Source organism: Misgurnus anguillicaudatus, chromosome 16 (assembly GCF_027580225.2).
Source record: "Misgurnus anguillicaudatus chromosome 16, ASM2758022v2, whole genome shotgun sequence".
NCBI lineage: Eukaryota > Metazoa > Chordata > Actinopteri > Cypriniformes > Cobitidae > Misgurnus > Misgurnus anguillicaudatus.
This window is the reverse complement of record NC_073352.2, coordinates 29855683-29876220: the sequence shown is the minus strand read 5'-3', so window position 1 is coordinate 29876220 and position 20538 is coordinate 29855683. Positions and strand designations below refer to the sequence as shown.

The 20538-nt window shown below is 36.7% G+C and overlaps 1 long non-coding RNA gene across 1 annotated transcript in view; it reads left to right on the top strand.

The window, feature by feature from the left end:
* LOC141350076 (uncharacterized) overlaps positions 1 to 19549 on the top strand; it is a 46788-nt gene extending 27239 nt beyond the window's left edge. Inside the window, exon 3 of the long non-coding RNA XR_012358024.1 lies at positions 19022 to 19549. This is a non-coding gene — a long non-coding RNA (uncharacterized lncRNA). The remainder of the gene's footprint in view (positions 1 to 19021) is intronic.
* Positions 19550 to 20538: the final 989 nt, after the last annotated feature.

The following is a 20538-nucleotide window of genomic DNA, read 5'->3' as shown; positions in this document are numbered from 1 at the left end:
TGACAGGAGATATACACACACATTATCTTGTAATACCACAGTCTTGGCAAGTATTCTCATAAAAAGTGAAAAAGTTTATAATAAGTTAACAGTTCAGAAAAAATTTAGATGTGTCAATGTATGAATCTGCGCTTATCTGTTATTAAAGGGACAGTTCCCCTTATAATAAATGTTTATGAATGTGTCATTAGGTTAATCAAGCTACACAAGACAAAAGTAAAATCACTTTTATAGCTTTAGAAAGATTAATTATATTTATCAAAACACTGTTATTAATCATTTGATTCTATTTCTGTACCTATAACTACTGTTACATCTTACTTTATAGCTTTTCTTTTTGATATGCTTGTAATTTCTTGATTTGTTTTTATTTTATTTTCCCCCATCACTTTTTTGGCTGATCCGAAAATAATTTAACCCATGTCTTTAAAAACCATAATGTAATTAATTTAACCAGTACTATATTGTAAAATTATGTAATTTGAGAGTACATGTAGACATTGATGTCCAACCGCTTCCAAGGTCCAATCTGGCCTTGCCACTGATGAATAGATTACTACAAAATGAAATGAATGCAGATGTAAAATAGTAAGGGAATGCCACTTGTTACAGCTTTGGACATTTATCAACACACTTAATTAGACATGGTTCCGGACGGTTACTAGTAAAATGCTTACATTTTAAATGTATAATCTAACTTGCCCATTAGCATTAAAGGGATAGTTCACCCAAAAATTATTTTTACTCACCCTCATGTTGTTACAAACCTGTATATTTTATTTTGAAGATATTTTGAGGAATGTTTTTAATTAATGAATGATTTAATTAATTAATTAAATGTTTTTAACAGATACCCTGTAACGGGAATAGCTGCATGATGAAGTGAAACTAAAGGGTTAATAAACACAAACTGAAGCAGATTTGTACAACGTCTGGTGAACGATCATAGATAGCGCGAAGATTGTAAAAACGGATTATTTCCCGATATTAATTATATTATCTTCAAGGAGTGTAACTAGCATGAAAATAATGCACATAAATAACGTGAGCAAGAGCGCTCAACAATTAATGTCTAAGCTGTCTCCTGATCTTTTACACAAGACTCACAGACACTTTTTGTATGAACATCTCATTCTTCTACATTCAAAGTTTAAAAGTAAATTAAAGACATACACAGGGTAACACTGAGTGAGTGTGATTGTGTGTGCTCGCGCACGCGCGCGCGTGTGTGTGTGTGTGTGTGCTGCACTGCATTAAGTGTTGTGGCAACATCATGGTTTAAGCATTGGACTGGTTCATCGTTTAGCCTGGAGGTCTTTCTTGTGATGTCAGTCTCTTTTGTACTTTGTTTTGGTTTAAAGTTCAGTCAGAGCACCAAATACAGCAAATGTGTTTCCAGCCACAAGAATCAGTAGCTTGAATCAGGTTAAAGCTGTTTTATTCTTTCTGCTGTGCAAGGGCAGATTCAACATTCTCACTCCTGCCAGAATAACATTTTTCTTTCTGACTTCATCCAGAACGAGCCATTAATACACATCCACACACATGCACACACACACACACACACACACACACACACACACACACACACACACGCACATGCACACACACACACACACGCACATGCACACACACACACGCACACACACAGTACACATCTGAGACATACAAATCCACATAGGCATTCTGGAAGTAGCTAAGGATGCTGGGAAGTGTTTCTGTCCGAACCGATTATGATTAATTTACTTGTTTTTAAACTACACTCTAAAATTGCTGGTTTATTTTCAGTCAAAAAGGGGGTTGTAATTTATGCTGGATTGTTTCTCTAAAAAAAAATGCAGCATGAAGTTAAAACAACTTGTTTTTGCAAGTCAATTTAATCTACTATTTAAGATTTGGCTAAATTAAGTGATAAATTGACATAATTTATAAAAACAACAATTGTTTAACTTAATTTGTTAAGTTAAAGTAAAATAAAAATATATGTTGATTTTCTGTCATTTTTTGTACAGTGCATTATTGGGTCAAATCTAAACATTTTTTGGGTTATTTTAAATCAACAGCTTTTTTTGATTGACCCAATAAAAAAGCTTTTTTTAGAGTAGGCTAAGTTGTAATGAGTGACTGGCATTGCAAACACCGTATGACCAACTGGTAATAATGAATCATAGATTAATGTATGATGTACTATTAAATAATATCTGATATTTGCTGACAGCAGTATGTTTATAATATGCATTTTAAAATCAGATCAAATGTAATTCCTAATTTTTTAGACAACTATGTTTACTATGCACCCTCATAATGCGATTATAATGAGATTTTGAAATATTGCAATTACACTGTATCTCATGTAAACACAATACTACGATAAAAAGAATGCGATTATGCTCACAATCGCAGAAAGTATAATCATATTAAAACGTGCATATAATGATTTTGACTTAATCAAAAAAAATTATGATTTTGAAGTTGCCCACCAGCATTTTTAAAAATTTTCACAAAAGTTTCACAAAATGCATTCCAAAAAAAGAAAATTCTACAAAAATATAAACATACAAATATAAAAAATATTTAATCCTATCTTTATTTTCTCTGTCTTAAATATGGGTATTTTTCTTCAAAAACAAAATTTTTAGCAAAAGCTAAAATAGTTGCATTTTTGTGAAGGAATTTTGCTAGAGATCAGATTCAGATCGATTATCAAAACATACAAAAAAAAATTTTTATAAATTGGATAAGTGTGCTATCTAGTGGATAGTTGCGGTATTACAGATTACCATAAAACCTCATCAGGAACACGTTTTTTTAATGCAAATGTTTTCTCTTAATTGACGAGATAATTCATCAATGGCGGGGAAAGAATTAATCAGCCATGTAAACACTTTAAACGCATCTATACCACACTAACTGAAGTGCGGATGTTGTTTTGTCAAGCACCTTAAACATGAATTTGTAGCATACTTGACATTATGAAGTTTTCTCTGAACTCTGTCTACCCGACTCGCTGTCAGCACTCTTGCCTTCATCCAGAATTTGCAAAGAACGCAACAGCAGCATATAAAACGTTATAGGCATTGTCGCAATATTTTAGTCTTCATCACGACACTGAATAACAAAATAACGTGTTTGTCATTTAACGTAATTAAATTAAAACAGTGCACAGTAACACACCTTTACTTTATGTGAGTGATCTGTGCATTGGGCTTTGTGTATATTAACCACAAATGTTTTCCAATAATAAATCACATTTTTGGTGTACATGTAGTAGTCTTGATACAGAACAATAGATTGTAGGATAACCAGTTTTTTCAATTTTGTCTGGTCTTATATAGGTCTTACGTTATAATGATGAATTATACCATCTAGGAGACATATGGAGGCGATGAAGGATGCCTAAAATAATTAATGTCTGTTGACATTTTAAAGTTTTAAAAGATGGTTCTCCTGCAACCCTAAGGTCACGGGTGTGGTTATTGGGACATGCACATACTGATAAATATACGTTACTTATGCAAATGGTTATAAAACAAATGCATATCTGTCAATAAGATTATGGACTCGATCAGAATTTCTTTTAAGCCACAATGATGAAGTGTCTCTGAGTAAAGTGCAGTGTGTCAAACACAGGCAGTCTGGATTCAAAACACAGATCTGTTATCATGACCCTGAACACACGAGACATGACAAATGGGATTGTGTTGACAGGACACAGTCACGCGTGACGTCTGCTCTGAGCACTCAGGGGTTAGAATCTAAATTAGTCATTCAGACCCCACAAACGGCTGCCAGACGGTCACAAGAAGCTAATGTAGACCAGCATGCTTCACATCCATCGCCAGCAAAGAGAGATGCAGGAGAGCCAAAGCAAAAACCTCAGATGAATCACAAACTCTTGACTACAGATTTATTCAGTCATATCTGGCAAAGATCTCACCTCATCTGTGTAAACAGCCTAATCACAGAGGAGATCAGATTTATTTGGCATCGGATTTGGGTCACTTTTAAATCTGGTGATCTGATCCACATCTAAACACTCGTATCAGATTCTAGCCGTAATTCATTTGTGATTGTTATGTGGCTGTCGGGCTTTGGTTGAGTTGCTGAATGTTATGGGGATTCCCTTGAAAAAGCGCACAAGAGATTAGCGTCAGATATCTTAGCATAGTCCAAAACTGCCTTTAAAATGTACACGACAAACGACCTCCGGAAGTCATTAATTCACTCCCCGCCAGCCTTTTTTTGAAATGTTGCCCGCCTGATTTCACAAAAGTTTTACAAAATGGCTTACAGGAAAATTTTCTTCTAAAAAATATATAAACAAACAATAAAGAAAAAAAAACTGGGGAAAAAAAACGTATCATCCTATCTTTATTTTTTTTCTGCTCAAAAACTCTTAAATATTTTCTTCAAAAATACATTTCTTTTTAGCAAAAAGCTGAAATAATTGCATTTTTGTGAAGGAATTGTATTAGAGATCAGATTCAGAACGATTATTAAAACATACACAGAGTTTAAAATTAGTAAATAATTTTTTGCTTCAGTTTTTCATAAATTGGGTAAGAGCCATCTAGTGGATAATTGCGGTACAGCGCATACATCAGGTGGACTGAAAGAAAAAATTATACAGTAAATCCTTTTTTGTTTAACTTTATCAGCAACACTTGAATCCTTTTTAATAAATTATTCATTTAATATTTATACGTTATTCTTTTTAAAATATTGACTTTGACAGGCACAGATTTACGATTAAACTGAAATTTTATCACCACTGCAACTAGGGGGCGAACTCTGACAGTCGTGTCCAAATGCTGTGTACAGTGGAAACGTGCACAGACAGCAGACTACTCTGGGCCAGACCCGTACCGGATCCGCGCCGATCCAGTGCAGATCCGGCCCAGAGTCGTCTGCTGTCTGGGTGGCACGAGACACTGTTGAGATCTCTGTTGAAGCATATTGAGTCGCTAAAGTCTTCAGATGGTCTCATTGCTGTTGTTAAAGAGAGGTGTATTTTCTGCAAATGCGAAATGTATACAAATAAGACAACTGGTAAAAATAAATTAGGTATGTACGTATATTCATATTTTGAATCTTAAATGATTGTAGATTGTATAGCAAAGATGAACCAGTTTTGCAAAAAGTACCCATGTTTAAAGGAAAACACCATCGTTGTTCATTATTTTACTGTGTTCTTACCTCAACTTAAACAAATTAATACATACCTATCTTTTTCAATGCATGCACTTAATCTTTGTACAGCGCGTCCTGAATGTGTTAGCATTTAGCCTAGCCCCATTCATTCCTTAGGATCCGAACAGGGATGAATTTAGAAGCCACCAAACACTTCCATGATTTCCCTATTTAAAGACTGTTACATGAGTAAGTATGGTGGCACAAAATAAAACGTGGCAATTTTTAAAGCAGATAAAAATGAGAACTATATTGCATGGCGGAAGAGCACTTAGTTTGCAGCACTTCAAAGTGTTTGGTGGTCTTATTAAAATCCAGAATAATGTTGACTTTAAAATGCAGACTTAGGAAATCTGAGCTCGGTTTATAAATGAATTCAGCTCCAGTGATGTGTGACGGACCTCCGGACTTCAGGTGATGGAGCTCAAACACCTCTCCTGTCCATCTGCTGCTCCATATGTCTACCACAGAAACTACAGGCTAAATAAATCACTCAATTACACGTGGATGTCTGTGAGATATGAACATTAAGAGGAGGAAAGAAATTCAATCTGTATGGCATTCGGGCCATCTGACATTGTTTTCACTGCATGAATGAAAGTTCTTCTGAAGAGGGAAATAAACACACATCCTGACAGTGGCGGCTCGTGACTGCTCATCCGAGGGGCGCTAATTCAAAATAAGTGTTCGGGGTGTCGTGTGTTGCTTGTGTTTTCAAAATATGTGTTTGTTGCATCATGTAAACCATGTGCATTACGTCTTTTGTCAAAATAAGTGCCTGCTGCATGCGCGTCAAAACCGTTTATGATAAAAGAGACGCTCACGTTCACAAATACTCGCAAGACACTTACAGTAAACTCTGATTACGCATGAGATTATGCGAGTATCTGGCAAGCGCGAGCGTCTCATTTATTATAAACCCTTTAGATGCGTCTGCAGCAGGCACTTATTTTGACAAGACACGTGATGCACACAGGTTTACTCGACACGCCAAACACAAATTTTGAAATTACGAACCACACACGACGGGCTACATACATGTTGTGACGAACTTTGCATCGAGCGCCCTCGAAAAAAGAAGTCACCTGCCGCCACTGCATCCTGACAATGATGAAGGTTTATCATCTGACACATGTTTAACCACAATATTCATATGAAGGGCTCATGTTTAAGACAAGATTGATGTTTTGTGTATACCAAATGGTCATAAATATAACTCTTAAAATACCCTATTCTTTTCTTTTGATTGATTGTTCGTCAACAGAGTGTAAGAATATAAACCAAAACTACTGTTATAAGACTTTTGCGTGCAACACATTTGCATTTAGGTGTTTGGCAGTATGAATGTCATTGGCCTCACTCGTGAAACCTTCATAAATATTAGTGCTGTGTACAAAATATCGATACGACGATACATCGTCATGGATGCCTGTCGATAGGCGCATCGATACAGCATCTTCCGTATCGATTCGGATGCACCTTTTAAAGTAACGTGACCAATCGCTGCTGATGCGTGATCCATATGGAAAGGACGCATGTGTCCCGTGGAGTACGTAGAGTTAAAGGTAGTGGGGTATACTTTCACTATACGTGCCTGTCTCGCTGGCACACGTGTCTGCGAGCCGCGTTCTCTCTTTCTCTCTCTCTCTCTCTCTCTCTCTCTCACGCGTATTTAAAATCAATGAGTTCAGTATGAAAGCGCAGATATCTTAGCCTATACTTATTAGTCGCTCTCTTATAAAACAGTACTAACGCATTAGAGAAGAAACACGACAAAGATTTGCATGTGAAAAGTGTACATCTACAGAAGAGATACAGAGCTACTTCAAACTATAGCTAATAATCTGATTTCTATTAAATAGTATTATGTCTGACTGCATGTTTATACATATATTCATAGATATAGAATAATGAAATGAAAGACAAATATAATGCCTAGAGTAAGACACTTTTTCTTTGTAAAACTGTTTTTAAAAAACATAAGTTAAGTATTAACTCTGAGATTTTAATTTTTCAGATTTTCAGATATATATATATATATATATATATATATATATATATATATATATATATATATATATATATTAGTTTTTTAAAACACAACAGTTCAACTTAAAATGTCAGGAGATACATTGTTGACGTTACTGTTAAAAATGCACTTCCAATAAAGTGAGTGTTGGCGAAACCGGTTGTCATTTTTAATGTTGAGGCAGTGGGGGTGTTGGCAGCTACTGGAATGTAACTAACAAAGTAACTTGTAATCTAACTTAGTTACTTTTAAAATCAAGTAATCTGTAAAGTAACTTAGTTACTTTTTAAAGGAGTAATCAGTAATCAGATTACTTTTTCAAAGTAACTGTGGCATCACTGTTCTAAACCTTCTGGAATCTAAGTTATTTGTAGTAAAATGTTTTTCTATCACGCTGCTTTGAAACAATGTGCACTTAAAAACCATATTGAGTTGTAGGATGTGTCTTCTTATAAATATAAACAAAAGGATCAAATATTATCCATCCATAAGCAGGAATTAAAACAGATGATAAACACTGGCTTTATGTCCTGATATTCGGCACTTCAGATCTGACAGGTCATTTATTCTTTGATTATGCTCCATGTATATATGAAACTGGAGAGGTGGTTGGTTTTAAAAGTAATGTTTTAATATCCAAACATGTCAGTATGGCATCTCGTTCACCCTCTTCTGAAGGTTCCAGTAAGTTAAACACTGATGGATTCGGTGGTTTCTGACTCTTGAATCATTGCTGCTCTTTAACTTAAAAACTTCAGCACAAAAACAGTCGACACGCAAAACGTTTTTACCAGTTTTGTCTTTATGGGCTTCTTGGTGTTCTGTAAGATGTCAAGTTTTGAGATCTGTTTAGATCGGCCATAGCACCATAATATAATGTGAACACATTTCAGCCATACATGTTTTATTTTATTTTGGAAATAGGGTGCCGCAGGGATGACGTATTTTTGTAGGCCAACCCGGAGGTTAGCGGGACACTGGTTCCCTCGAACGAAAAACTCATTAATTTTCCCATAGAAAAAATTATCATCAAATAATCTCTTTGTTTAACAAAAGTTTATGATATTATCTTGTTTTGTTAATGTTAACAGATTGACACAACTTTTATGAATTTTGAGGTCTAAGGGGGCGTGCACACCAAAGCCTTTACGCCCGCGGCAAAAGTATGTTTTCCGTTGTTTCCAATGGAAGCTCTGCGTTTTTCAAAAAAGCCAGCGCTAAAAGCCAGCGCTAAGAGTTGAAAAATATTCAACTTTGGGTGAAAAGCTCAGCTCGTCAATGTCAGTTCTCACACAGCCATCCAATCACAGTGGAGGAGGGGCAGGACAAATATCACAACAACCAACAGGCGGATCGTACAACGACTGATAAACAAAGCAGAAGTATCACAGCAACCAAAGCGCTCAACTGAAGAATGCTGGCATTCAACGTCCTTCAGCCGCGTTTAAAAGCTTTGGTGTGCACACCCCAGTAGGCTACACTGAACTACTCGTCATCAACGTCATCATCTAGCTTCTGACAGCACTTTCAAACTTTATAAACACATTTAAAAACATTTTCCCTGTCTGATAAGGAAATACTCTGTGGATGAATGTTTGTTGGGAATTGTGCCCATGTTGCATTTGTTTTTGTTAAGAAATGTAAAAGCTTTAACTCTTTCCCCGCCATTGCAGAGTTATGTTGTCAATTAAGAGAAGACATTTGCATAATAAAAGAAGTTCCTGGTGAATTTTTATGTTAATCTGTAATACTGCGATTATCCACTAGATTGCATTTACACAATTTATTGAAAAACTGAAGCCAAAACATTATTTAATTAATTTTAAACTCTGTGTATGTTTTGATAATCATTTTGAATCTGATCTCTAATGGAATTCCTTCACAAAAATGCAATTATTTCAGTTTTTTGCTAAAAAAAAAAAGTGTATTTTCAAAGAAAAATACCCATATTTAAGAGTTTATAAGCGGAGAAAAAAATATAGATAGGATGAAATGTTTTTTTCTTGTTTTGTTTGTTTGTTTGTTTATTGATTGTTTGAAAGCAGATGGTCTGTCCGGTTAGCGTCTTTTACTGTCTTTGGTTAGCGTGCAGAAAAAGTAAACTATGGATGGTGTTAGATGCCGTCACGGCTCCGGGACATATTGTGCTGTTTGTGGTTGCAACAACTCGTGGCGAAAACAAACTCGCTAACCGGAAGTGCTTGGCAGAGTGAAAGGTTAATGGCGGCCCGCCCTGGAAACTTGTCTATATTTGAAGAGTTTGGTTCCAAAACGCAATAAATCCATTTTGACAAATTTCGGTAAAAACGTGTTTTCTATACCAAGAAAGTGACAAGATGAAAAACACTATTTTCTGTTACAAACTTTCACATAGCATCTTTAGGTTATAAAAACATAAAGAATTCAAATCCATAACTTGATTTTCAAAGATTTATTATAAAAACGAATTATTTTTTCCACAAAATGCAATAAATCCATGACAGTTTTTTTTATTTCAAAATGCTATAAATCTATTAAATCAATGTATAAATGTGCATTCATCTTTACCATTTATATTTATTTAGTTGACTAGTGGTATACAATGATTAAAAAATAAACATTAATGGCATTAACCAAAACACTTACTTTGTTATATTAAGAACACTGTCATTGCAGCGGTTATACTTGACGTCGTCTCTTTACATTTTTCACAGCGATCAGCTGTAAAATGTTTTGGTCCTGCTCGATTTTCGTTGACTTTGAGTAAAATAATGTAAAGTTTTCATAAGATCCTCTGGGGTCAATGTGTTAGCATGAGAAGCTTGATGCTGTCAGGAGAACAAGCACCCGAGTGCCTCTTGCGGAAATTATTAGATGTTGATGGCTTACGTTTCTTTCCCGTCACAGAAAACCATCACAGTTTTATCAATGCAATTAAAGTATTATTTTGTTTTGTTTGTTGATCACGAAGTACAAAGTAGATGAGGAAAACTAGGACTCTGTGTACTCAGCGCGCCGCCATTGTTTGTTTACATTGCGTGACTGGTGGGAAGTAATTTCAGGAATGGATTTATTGCATTCTGTAAAAAAGGAGGCGTGGCGTTTATCGCATTTTGGGAAAAAGACAGAAAAGATGACAGAATAACACGCCGGATATTGGATTTTGCGTAAAATTAACAATTTACTTTTAACTACTGACCTGATATAATACTGATTTTGGCAGTAACTCATTTTTTTTCAAAAATGGAGTTTATCGCGTTTTGGAACCAAACTCTTCATTTGTATGTTTATATATTTTTAGAAGAAAATTTTCCTGGAAGGCTTTTTGTAAAACTTTTTTGAAAATTACAAAAAATGCTGGCACGCAATTAAAAAAAAATGGCTGGGGGAATGAGTTAAAAAGTCACGAGTTAGATTAATTCTAGTGTGTTTTATGTCGTAGGATAAAACGTGAAAATCTCTCTCACTGTACGACATAGGGTCACCGTTAAAGAGCCACGATCACAGAAATCGCCAAAATTGTTTCACACTGGTAATTTTTCTGTCGGGGACAGCCAAAAATCATATCCCGTGTATCCCTGGCTTTATGCACTGCAAAGTTTCGGAAGTGAAAATCGGGAGTATGTTCCCTAAATGAAAATTTTGTTTGTTCCGAAAATGCAGTGATGACACAAAGATTACCATAGCAACGTTCTGTTGTGTCATTTGTTTAGCTTTTTTTTAACAAAATATTACAGCACTGTGTTCTGTGATTTTAATAAAACCTAATAAATACCTGTTTTGTATTGCATGCGTTTATGAGGCTGCTTCAGAGAGTGCTGTCTTGCAGTGTTGACATGTCCACATCTTTTTGGGCTTAACTGTACAGTACCATAGTGCCACCTAACCATTTTTGTCCTTGGCCCATGAAGATTTTTGACGTTAGGCTATTAAAGTAGAAAGGTGCCTGTCGCGGTATTTTGGTATTTTTCGGTAAAGCATTTGGATTTATTTGGTTTGTTATGTGCCGTAACTTATTTCCTGTTTTTTGTGCAAAACTCCTAAGCAATGTTCATACCTACATGTTCCCTGTCTAGGTATGTATTTCTTCAGAAGAGAGATCGATGTCATCCACAACTAGTTGTTCAGTTTGGTCTGTACAACAGCAGAGTTTCTGTAAATGCGGTTATTACTACCTGCATTTTAGTTAATTCGGTATTAAAATGCGGCTGTCACTTTTGTAAAGTGTGTGTGTATACAGAATTGGATTAAATCCTTAAATGTGAAGTGACAACCAAATTTAGCTGCAATATGTACGAGGCCTCTGATAAAACATGACACATGGAGTTGAGGAAACCTCTGTTTAGATGATCTGAGGTTTATTCAGTTACTTAAATGTGTAAGATGAGACTTCAGAGAGGCAGACTGTGATGTTTTCTCACCTCTTTCTGGAAGTTTCATGACATGTGGCTCAAACAGATGTCACAGACTACAATAAAGCGCCTTGTAAATATCATAGCGCATGAATACGATAGCATCTCTGTGGTACCAGCACAGTTCATTTTGGGTTCATGGTAGACGTACAGGTCTGGAGTAACATGAGGTGATTTATGAACCGACCTGGAGGACAGAAACTGACCGTAAAATGAGTCACATGCAGCATATGATTGTTTGTCCTTTTTGTGTGTGTGTGTTTGTGTGTGTGCAACCGTTGTCTGTTGTGCGTCTCCTCTGGATGATGGTTAAGTTTGTGAGCACCGCAGTACAGTCTCAGTTTCATGTGGTTTGTGGATTAATGCCAAACTTTGGATTCCCTCAGCCCCCCCCCTCAGATCTCATCTCTCCTTCATCTGACCTCGGAACACTTGGCTTCAGGCTTCAGTCTGTCTCTCTGTGTTTCCTCTCGGATCTGGCTGGGTGTCTTGTAAATGTGTCTGTAATAAACACATGGTTAAAAAAAAATAATCCTGAAGAGAGGTTTGCAATGTTTGTGCAACTATCCTTGTGGGGACATTCATAGAGATAATGCAAACCCTAATCTTGTTCCCTACCCCCAACCATAACCTAAATTCAACCATATATCCAAGTCTTAACCCGAACAGTCATGACCAGCCAAAATATCCTCACTTTACGAAAATGTCTTGCAGAAAAAAGACATCAGTCCTCACACACTCCGCCTGGACTACAGCCACCGCATATGGTAGTAGTAAGTCTTTCTCTCTTTCTCTTTCTCTCTCTCTCTCTCTCTAGTGGAGGTAATTCAGACATACTCACTGTACACGTGTCATATATCTACTTTAGCTTTCCACTGCTCTAGCCAAGCGCACACACAGATCGGAGCGCCGACTTTTTGGGATTTTAGATTATTCACCGTATCCCCCAAAGTTGGACAAGTCCATACATATCTTTTTCATCTCTGTGCGTCCCGTAACTCTGTCTGACGCACCCACTGCTGGCCTAGCTTAGCACAAAGACTGGAAGTAAATGGCTCCAGCTAGCATACTGCTCAAAATAACGCCAACATTTTCCTATTTATATGTTGTGATTTTTAGTCACAGCGTGTACAAATAACAAGGTCATATGAGACACAGCCATCTACGGAGCACTGCTACTTGGGCAGAGTGATTAGCGTAACACTTGGGCGAATGCTCTGTTCCTCACCACGGGGCTTCTCAGGTGCTGCGAGCAAATCACTCCGCCCACGTAGTAGTTCTTTGCCTTTTGAGAATATAGTTCCCAGTATGTATACGGTTAAAAGATGGCTGTGTCTTATACACAACATATAAATAGGAAAATGTTGGGGTTATTTTGCCACTTATTGGGAGTAGTATGCTAGCTGGAGCCATTTACTTCCATTCTTTGTGCTAAGCTAGGCTAGCGGTGGATGCATCATACAGAGTTACAGGAGGCCGGAGATGAAAAGGGTATGTATGGAGCATGTATTGATATGTTAAGATAAGCAGTCATGAAGGTGTTGGTGTGTTATATTTATCTTAATACCCGGCTGATGCAGTGGTGCAGTAATGCAGCATGTGCGTGTAAAAATTAGGATCGCATTTATGTTGCAGCTGGTTAAACATTATTTCTGGAGGTCAGTTGCTTTCACCAGATCTGCTGCACTTCGGTTGTCCACTGCTAAATTTACTGGGAGCTTTACACCTGTTAAAAAAATACAATTCAGCTCAACAGTTGTGAGAAATATGACACAGGCTGCTGACAGATCCTGGAAGCTTTTAAAGAGGCATTTGCTGTATGCTGATCACTGGACGCCGCGAATCCTTAGACAGGTTTCTCAGAGAGAGAGAAAAGAAAATGTTTTTGCCAAAAATGAAACTTGTCTTTATTTACTCTGTCCAAACTTGCGTACATTTCCATCTTCTGCGCTGTGAGGTCTGAAACTTTCTATTCTGTGTCATTACTTAACCCATATGAGTGTTTTACTGCCTGTGTGGTGGTGTGAAATGTCTCATCCAAGTACTGTATCAACTTTCCCCTAAACTTTTATAAAGAAATAAAATTGGGCACAAATTGAGTTGTTAGCATACAATTCAGATCCTATAAAATGAATGTGAATAGAGTAGCTCAGATCATTTGGTCTTAGATAAAAGTAGATGAGAAATGTTTGAGATTTTGCTCTTGAGATTTAATTGCAGACATGCCACACTTGAGCACAATTTAAAACATTGTTGATAAATCTTTTGAAATATCATCTAGTGGAGTAAATACTGTGGTCTTGGAGAAATAATTGATAGATGTCATTAGTGAGATTTTGACTTGTGGGGAGCTGCTTTAACATCTCTGTCATGTCAAGGTTTGTAAAGTGTTGTGCTTTGATTAAATGAGCCTGTCTGATGGTGTTAAACATGATCACACAGCACTTAGATTATCCCAGCAGGACAGATCTCACATGTATGTGTGTGTGTGTGTGTGTGTGTGTGTGTGTGTGTGTGTGTGTGTGTGTGTGTGTGTGTGTGTGTGTGTGTGTGTGTGTGTGTGTGTGTGCGTGTGTGTGTGCGTGTGTGTGTGCGCGTGTGTGTGCGCGTGTGTGTCTCTGTGTGGGTGTGTGTCAGATATTTTCACTCTGAAGTAAAACCTGAGAGTGTGGCGAGCAGCCTATAGTCCCCATGAGGAAACCATCCAAAAACATCCTAAATAATGTTTTCATATGTAAAAATGATGGTGGCCAACAGAGCTTAAAGCCTTTCAGAAAACACATGCAAATAAAAAAATCAGTTTGCGAATACAGATACAGAATTGCACTTCAAATACTCAAAACCCAACAAAAAACACAAATGTGCTGCTGATACTCACAACACAGCCAAATACAGAAATTCTGCAAATACTTAAAACACAACTAAATGCAGATTTGCACTGCAAATACTTAAAAACGCAACCAAATGCAGATATGTGCTGCAAATACTCGAAACACAACCGAATGCAGAAATGCGCTGCAAATACTTAAGATGCAACCGAATGCAGAAATGTGCTGCAAATACTTAAGATGCAACCGAATGCAGAAATTCACTGCAAATACTCTAAACAGTGCAAATACTCAAAACGCAACCGATTGCAGAAATGTGCTGCAAATACTCAAAACGCAACTAAATGCAGATTTGCACTGCAAATACTTAAAAACGCAACCAAATGCAGATATGTGCTGCAAATACTCGAAACACAACCGAATGCAGAAATGCGCTGCAAATACTTAAGATGCAACCGAATGCAGAAATGTGCTGCAAATACTTAAGATGCAACCGAATGCAGAAATGCACTGCAAATACTTAATATGCAACCAAATGCAGATATGTGCTGCAAATACTCGAAACACAACCGAATGCAGAAATGCGCTGCAAATACTTAATATGCAACCGAATGCAGAAATGTGCTGCAAATACTTAATATGCAACCGAATGCAGAAATGTGCTGCAAATACTTAAGATGCAACCGAATGCAGAAATGCACTGCAAATACTCTAAACAGTGCAAATACTCGAAACGCAACTGAAGGCAGAAATGCACTGCAAATACTTAAAATGCAACTGAATGCAGAAATGCTGCAAATACTTGAAACGCAAACGAATGCAGATATGCTGCAAATTCTCGAAACTCAACCGAATGCAGAAAAACGCTGCAAATACTCGAAACGCGACCGAATGCAAAAAAACGATGCAAATACTCGAAACGCAACCAAATGCAGAAATGCCCTGCAAATACTCGAAACGGTGCGACTACTCGAAACACAACTGAAGGCAGAAATGCACTGCAAATACTTAAAATGCAACTGAATGCAGAAATGCTGCAAATACTTGAAACGCAAACGAATGCAGAAATGCTGCAAATACTCGAAACTCAACCGAATGCAGAAAAACACAGCAAATACTCGAAACGCAACCAAATCCAAAAAAACGCTGCAAATACTCGAAACGCAACCAAATGCAGAAATGCCCTGCAAATACTTGAAACGGTGCGAATACTCGAAACACAACTGAAGGCAGAAATGCACTGCAAATACTTAAAATGCAACTGAATGCAGAAATGCTGCAAATACTTGAAACGCAACCGAATGCAGAAATGCTGCAAATACTCGAAACTCATCCAAATGCAGAAATGTGTTGAAAAAACTCGAAACGCAACCGAATGCAGAAATGTGCTGCAAATACTCGAAACGCAACCAAATGCAGAAACACTGCAAATACTCGAAACTCAACCAAATGCAGAAATGTATTGCAAATACTCGAAACTCAGCCGAATACAGAAATGTGCTGCAAATACTCTAAAAATGCAACCGAATGCGAAAATGCGCTGAAAATATTAGAAATGCAACCGAATGCAGAAATGTGCCGCAAATACTTACAACGCAACCTAATGCAGACACTGCAAATACTCGAAACTCAACCAAATGCAGAAATGCGGTGCAAATACAGCAACACAATCAAAATCATTTGTGTGTGTATGGTATCTGCAATCTGTAATCACACATATTGTATTCTCTGAAACACACCAGACGGTTTTCATTAATGATCTTCAGATGGTTTGGTGTTACATTTAGGCTGATAAAGCAAATGTAAAAAGACTAAAACTCTGAGTGTGATTATGTGAATGTACAGTCAGTATATCTGATCATCTGGGATAAATTAAGCTCATGATTAACACTGTAAGAATTACATTTGTGTGTGTGTGTGTGTGTGTGTGTGTGTGTGTGTGTGTGTGTGTGTGTGTGTGTGTGTGTGTGTGTGTGTGCCAGAGCAGCAGTAATCCTGGACCTTCTCTGATTTTAGATTTGGTTTTGGTTTGGTTTCAGCGGCTCTTCATCGTCAAGGATTCCCGGGAATGTTTTTTGGGCATTTGATTCCTCAGGGAAGTGTTTCATATTAAACTAGGTTATAGTCATTATTCAAGACTCTTGTTTATTTTTCCTTTAAGACGCCGCAAACGTCTAAACTCATAGATCAGAAGCGATGTTCAAAGCCACATTTTAATTATTAAGAAACTGATCAGAAATATCTTTTGAAGAGTTTTGTGCTCATTCCTCATTTATTTTTGTGGGTTTTAGTGTTCAATGTTAAATGTGGCTTTGTGGGATGTTAACGCAGTCAAAAATGTTCCTCTCGAAAAACATCCAGACCATTTAATTTCCATTTAATTTTGTTGCATGTTTATGATGATGGCAGAGATTTGCACAGAATGCTTTATAAACTCACTGTTTAATACAGATATTCATATTGATGCATCTGTAGTCACAACACTGAGGTCAGATCAGTCTGTCTCCACGCGAGTATGCAGAGTATGAATGTCTGTCCATAGAAAAGCCCCGTCTCTCGTCTCGTCTCTTGAGCTGCATTCAACACAAGTGCCCACAAATATCTGCAGTGACATTTCAATAATGCAACAGTCAATCTGCACTGAAGAGCCTTTAAGCCTAAGTTTATTTTCTAAATTTTCCTTGATGTACAGACACTATCATCCATTTAAACAGTAGCAGTTCTTTTATCAGATAGTGATGTTTGTTTAAAGTTTTTAAACCGGTACATCTATTCATTTAGTATTTAAAGGCGGAGTCCATGATGTTTGAAAGCCAATGTTGATATTTGAAATCACCTAAACAAACACGCCCCTACCCCAATAGAATCTGGACCTTCTGTTGATAGACCCGCCCCACACATACGCAAACCGGCATTTGATTTGATTTGATTGGCTATAAGTGTGTTTTGGTAGTCGGCCCGTCTCCTTTTCCAACGCGTTTTTCAAACATCGTGGACTCCGCCTTTAATGTGACAGTGACAAGGTGCTTCACAATGCCATTTAATGTAAAATTACAGGAAAAAACTGTATTTCTATATTTCTATAGAATATATAAATTTCTATATTTTACGTTATTTTTCGGGCACCCCAGCTGCCGGAATTGTACCCTTTTTTACAGAATTTTTTTTTTAGTGTTAAGGTAAAATTATAGAAAAAACTGTATTTTTGTATAATGGAAAATTTCTGTAATTTATTTTGCGCATTATTTTTCCCTCAACCCAGCGCCAGAATTTTAACATTTTTTATGAATTTTTTTCATTGTTAATGTAAAATTACAGAAAAAAACTGTATTTTTGTATTACAGAAAATTTCTGTAATTTATTTTGCCCGTTATTTTAAGGTATTTTTCTGCACCCCAGCTGCCGGAACTGTACCATTTTTAATGGATTTTTTTACAGCATTAATGTAAAATTACAGAAAAAAAACTGTATTTTTGCATTATGGAAAATTTCTGCAATTTATTTTGCCCGTTATTTTATGGTATTTTTTCGCACCCCAGCTGCCAAAATTTTACTATTTTTTATGGATTTCAATACAGCTTTACTGTAAAACTACAGAAAAAAATTTACCTTTGTATTATTATAAAAAAAATATTTTTGTATTATAAAAATTTTTACAATTTTTTTATGGATTTTTTTTAAAGCGTTAATGTAAAATGACATAAAAAACTATATTTTTGTATTATGGGAAATTTCTTTAATTTATTTTGCCCGTTATTTTACGCAATTTTTCCGGCACCCCAGCTGTCGGAATTTTACCGTTTTTTTGTGGGGGTTTTTACAGTGTTAATGTAAAATTACAGAAAAAAAAATATTTTTGTATGCCGGAATTGTTTTTTTTTTTTTACAGATTTTTTTACAGTGAAGAACCATTTTTGGCAGTCCGATAAAGACCCTTTAAAAGTGTAATGTATACATTTTAAGATGTCTATTTACAGAAATGCTATGTAACTATGTTTTCAGCGGTGTATAAAGACATAATGAACAGTTATGTTTTAATTACCTTAGAATGAGACGTTTTTATCTATATACACCGCAAGTCCCTCACATGGACGTCGCCATTTTGAAATGCCATGTAGCCCTAAATGGACAAACTGCTCACCAGAGCGTGTTTCATGACTGTGTTTTCTCAGACAATTATATGTTTGTCCTCTGGTGGCGACCGTAGCTTCTCTATGCGTTTCGAAAGGGAGGGGTGAGCTGTGGACTTTGCCGTTGTTTGCAATTTCTCAAACTCACCACTAGATGCTGCTAAAATCTACAGCATGCACCTTTAACTCTCTTCCTGCCATTGATAAGTTAAAAAAATATCCTGGAAAGAATTTTGAAAATCACAAAAAATGCTGGTGGGCACCTGGTGGCAAATGGCTGGTGGCGAATGGGTTAACATCCAAAGAAACTTTCAAGCACCTTTATTTTTAAAAGTGTAATGTTAAACCACCTGTGATTCACACTTATCTAACACCGGTGTGCTCAGACCAAACCAAACCATGTCCTGTTCAAACACTGAGCTAATAATAGATTGGCCTCTCTCTCTTTCGCAGGTTGGCCATCGTGAAGCAATCTGGGTGAGCTGGGGAATGTTCTCTGGAATGACAATTAAACAAAACAAAGATGAACTTATGCAGTGAACCAGGAGAAATTACACAGAGAGAAGCTACTAGGAGCCAAAACTGTACAGATATTTGATTCAGTGTTAAAATACATGCAAAGAGCTCATCTTCAATTTATCATAAAAAGTATAAAATAATTTTATACCAGTGCCATATGTCCAAACCGAACATATTTGAAGGAAATAAAGCCAAGTATTGAAAATATTTAAGTATGATCAAAGACAACTTCAATTTTTGTGAACATGAGTAGATGACAGATCATATGATGATGATCGCAGTGAGATTACATCAAATACTCCACGTGTCATGTGTTGATTATGATGCAAGCTGTTTATAACAAATCTGACAGAAATTTAAATAGCGCTCTTACTGCGGTCTCTTTAAATGCAGTCAGAAATATTGTCTGGAGTCACATGCAAATCACAGACAGCATAAGAGCAGTGTGTTTACATGAGACGTGTCATGTGTTGATAGCAGAGATTGTTTTGAAGCAATCTGATGATAGAAGGCAAATGCGCAGTAAATTGGTAGTGAATGATTTTCATGAAAGATATTTTAATTTTATTAGTGTCGTTTTCCATACTGTGGTTTTGTGTGCAGTCCTGGCGCTGAAATTTACCCAACGCTGCATATTTTTGCTGTTTTCTTTATATGACACAGCAGTTCAGTGAGTCTCTGTTGACATGTACATTGTCAGATTTGATTTAGGCTGTTTCCATATCGTGTTTTCTGACTACTAGTAGATTTTATTTTTTCCTCTCGATAATTTTAAACAGTTGTTCGTCTTTTGTCACCCCAAAACCATCAAATTGGGTTGTTAAGTCTTTGTTTTAGTAAGTGTGTGTGATGTTTCTGCGTGTTGAATGTTAATGAGCATCTTTTAATGCTCTTACGTGTTTGCTGTGTTCTGACGGAGGACGGCTTCTGTTTGGATCTTCTGTGTTCGTCTCTGAACAACCTGAGCTCATTAATCCTCTGTTCTGCTTCTGATGAGCTCTCGGTTGGACGTCTTTCTCCCCGCATTCATGCGTCTCTCCGTGGTGTGAGAATTGGCTTGTTGGGCATGTTTTTAAGAGTTCAAAGTGACGGATCAGAGATTAGACATTGTCTTTACTTTTTTATACTGATCTACAGCTGAGCCAGTGAACAGCTTTATCACAACGAGACCAGTCATGTGTGAGACTGAGCCTATGAGCAGCACACATAGAGACACTCACAATTTTGGAGTGAATGTTTAAGGAAGAAGAGTGAGAGGAAGAGGAGTAAAAGCGGGCAGAGGAAGAGGACAAAGAAGAGGATGTCCGGATGGAGAAAGGATGCAAATTAATTTCATTACAGTGCACCCTAAAAACATTGTTGGGTCAAAATTGGACGAACCCAACCTATTGGGTTGTAATTGAACCTATGCTGGGTTATTTTCAACCCAGCGTTGGGTCAAAAAGGGAAAA